Here is a 3990-nt window from a genome sequence, read left to right on the forward strand (position 1 = left end):
TGCACGGAATTTGTCAACGAAAAGTGAAATAATGGAAACTGATAACTATTATAAGGAAGGAATGCTATGATGTTTAAAATAATTAATCTTTAGTAATTTCGATTAACTATATTAATAATTTTTAATAAAAATAATAAATTATTGTTAATGATTAAATGTTATACTTTTTTTGTAAATGTTACTTAAATATTTAAAATACTTAAAATATAAACAAATATATAAAGTTAATTGTAGCTATAATAAAATTACTTTATAGATTACTTTTTTAGTCATAATTAAATTAATCTAAGCCCAAGCTCAAGGTTTAAGACTTTGAGCTAGGCTTTTATTAATTTTACACATTAAGTTTCAAATTATAGTTCTCTGACAATTAACCAATTAATAAGAATTGAATATGAACAGGGATGACAATGTTCCCTATCCTATTGGGTACTCAACATCGGGTTAGGGATGGAGATTTCCTTGGCAGGGATGGCAATTGATAACAATACCCAACCGGGGATAGGGATGAAGATGGGGGAGTGAATTCCTCACTCGCCCCTAACTCTAATTATATATATTATGATATTTTTATATCAAAATATATTTAAAATATTTTTATATTTTAAAAAATTTCCCTTATTTTAAGTAAATATATTTTATGAAAAATAATTTTAATTTAAAATTTTTGGGGATTCAAGTTCCCAACAAAGAACCCGTCTCCATTAGGAATTGGGGATAGAGGGTCATTTTTATCCCTGATGGTGATCTGGATCAAGGACGAGTATGGTCCCATCCCATTGCCATAGTTTTATAATTAACATGGGAGAGCCTATCCTTATCCCAAGCCTAGACAAATATTATTATGCTTAGGGCGTGGTAGGGTTGGGCTACGCAACCTATAAAATTGCTAATACATTATTAAGGGGAAGCTAAACAATATACGTAAGAGTAGATAATTGTTTTATACTTTAACTTTTTAAATAATTAATAATTACTTATATTTTATATACTATTTTTAATAATTATTTTGCAATACATAAATAACTATAATTAATTTCAAAAAGGGTTGTTCATCAAACCGATAAAACCAACCAAATCAACCAACCCAACCCAACTTGACTCAACTTGGTCGATTTTCTAGTACTTTTAGTTAGCTTCAACTTAGCAATTTCCCAACCCAACCAGGTCAAGTTAGTTTTGGTATGACCATCTGTAGACCAACCAAAATTGAATCGATCCAAATATATATATATATATATATAATATTTGAAATATAATTTTTTTAATACCGGAAAGTAGGAAAATTTCCATATTTTTTGTCTAAAATATTTTATATTGTAAGTTTAATCTTTTTAATTTATCTTTTAATAATATTGTTGTAATTTTTAAATTGAAATTTAGCTTTTTAAGTTTAAATCTTTTAAACCAACCAACCAAACCGAAATTGACCCAAATCGATACCAATATTTTCAACACATCGTTGACTTGACTAGTTGAACTGTTTGAACCATCACCCGACTTTCATTTCAGGTCAGGTTTTGTTGATACCCAAACTTTGGTCAAAAACCAATTACTTGGTAAAAAATAGTTTGACCTGAATAGTTCAACTGTTGACTCGTTCAACCTGGTCACCGTGATGTGGGTTGCACATTAATCTATATGCAAACTTTCGAACGCCATAACTTTGCACTCAGATGTCCAATTGAGGTGATCTTTTTTTATTTATTTTGGGTAATTTTTCGAGATCTATGCATTCCAAGGTGTCATGGGTGCCTTGCTCCACTATTTTCATGAAAAAAAATCTTTTTTAGCCTCAAATTGTAATTTTTAATATTTTTATAAATAAATAAATTAAGAATTGAATTTAAAAATATAAAATAATACATATATGATATATGTGTATAAATATATATTTATGAGAGTGTTGACGTAGAACGGTCTAAACCCCGAACGATCAAACAGGTGACCCACAACCTAGAGGTAAAAGTAGGTTAGCCTGTGGGTTAGTTTTTAAAGCATTAACCAATACAAATCGAGTTGGCCAATTTTCACTAATGGTCAGTCAATTTCAAGTGACAAACTCCCCAACCCAAGCAAGTCAGTTTGGTTAGCCAAACAACCTACAATTAAATCGAACCAACTAGTGAACACTACTAATTTCAACTAAATTAATAGTCTAATATGTAACAAATAACAATAGCTTAATCTCCAATAATTATTGAAAATTTATAGCGAAAATATACAATTATAGAAAAATAAACTTATAAGGAAAATACAATAATTATAAAAATACAATAAATACTAAAAATATAGTAATTTTTCTGAAAGTTATTTTCTAGAATTATTAATTGATATTAGTGAAATAATGCTTTTATTATTAGTACATTAGTAATTGCAATTGTTATTCTATTTTTAATATCTATTAAAAATATATTTTTGAAAGTTATTGCATAGATTTGTTATTTTGGAAGCTTTAATAACTCTAAGTTATTTAATCTATTTTTCATTATTTCAATAATATTTGAAAATTTTTAAATTATTTAGAATTTATATTCTTATTATTGAAAATTATTAAATATATCTATACTATGTATTAAGACAAGGATGGCCACATTAGATGGCCTCTCCTTCCTACATTACCCCAACCAAGCAATTCTAGAGGGGTGCAAGACTCCCTTTAGAAGCTCATGGAGTTGCCACCTTAGCATGGCAATCTCCCTTTTTGTTCTCATTTTTATTAAGAAACTAATAAAACCCATATAGTTAGGGGAGCAGATCTAGTAAGAACAACAAAATAAGCACGTTAAATGAGCACTTGATAAATATTTTGGCAAATTAATCCTTTTCAAGGGTAGGTTGGGGGTATTTTAAGGGACAAGTGTCAAAAAAAATTCTAAATGCTCATTTAACGTGCTTACAGTGTTGTGCCTACTTATTGAAACTGGTTAGTTAGCACCTATTTTTCATGAAAGATATAAGAGTCCTTTGTAAAGCCAATCCTTACTCCAATTTAAATATTTTAAATAATAAAATATTAAAAATATCTCAAATAATTATATAAAAAATATTTAATGTTATATAATAACTTTAAAATAAATAAAATTTAAAAAATTACATATTATTTAAATATTTAAATAACTAAATATTTTAAATAATGAACTATTTAACATGCCTAAATTTTAAATAGTTAAAATAACTAAATTATGTAATAAATTTAAAAAACATAAAAATTAGAAAAATAGTTAACACAAATTTATTAATATTAAAATTATTAGTAATTTTATATTTTACAAAATTAATAACTAAATTATGTAATAATAGTATAAATTATAATTTCATGGATTATTAAGTTGAACACGTAATTAATAATCATTTGTATATTATATACTATTTTTAATAATATAATATATATAAATATGTTTTTATAATTTTAGATATAATTATATAAAATTTATATATTAAAATCAACAAATATTAATATATAATTGGAGTAGAATTTTAGTCAGATTGGATGTAGTCAAATTCAAATATAATCCTATCCGATTGGATGTAAATTACAAATTTCAAATCCAATTACATAAATACATCATCCAAATTAGAGGCTCAAGCCCGTAACAAACAGTATAAACTATTGACTCCAGCCAACCCGACTTACACGCCTAATCCAAATCCAAGATAATTTCAAAATATTTATTATTTAGAATGTTGGTCCCGGCGGGGTTCGAACCCGCGACCTTCGGCTCATAAGACCAACGCTCTAACCAACTGAGCTACGGGACCATCCTTGGTATGCGTCTAGTCATCATGGAATCCAAGCTTTTTCAAATAAATTTCTAATAATCTCATTCTTCTTGTACATGGATTATATCTCGGAGGCCATTAATGCAAAACTTAATTTTGTTAAGAATGGCAATCAAAGTTGACAGTAGAATTTACTAATCAAATCTTCAAACTCATTTCTTTTTAGTCTGTTTTTTTGGTTTAAAATTTTCCTCTTTAAGTGCTTTT

General features: G+C 26.9%; 1 non-coding gene across 1 annotated transcript; it reads right to left on the reverse strand.

The window, feature by feature from the left end:
• Positions 1–3688: 3688 nt before the first annotated feature.
• On the reverse strand, positions 3689–3762 carry TRNAI-UAU (transfer RNA isoleucine (anticodon UAU)). The gene has a single exon. It is a non-coding gene; the product is annotated as a tRNA-Ile (tRNA).
• Between the last annotated feature and the right edge of the window lie 228 nt (positions 3763–3990).

This window comes from Nelumbo lutea, chromosome 2 (genome assembly GCF_056320005.1).
Source record: "Nelumbo lutea isolate HS-2025 chromosome 2, American lotus-T2T, whole genome shotgun sequence".
Taxonomy (NCBI): Eukaryota; Viridiplantae; Streptophyta; class Magnoliopsida; order Proteales; family Nelumbonaceae; genus Nelumbo; species Nelumbo lutea.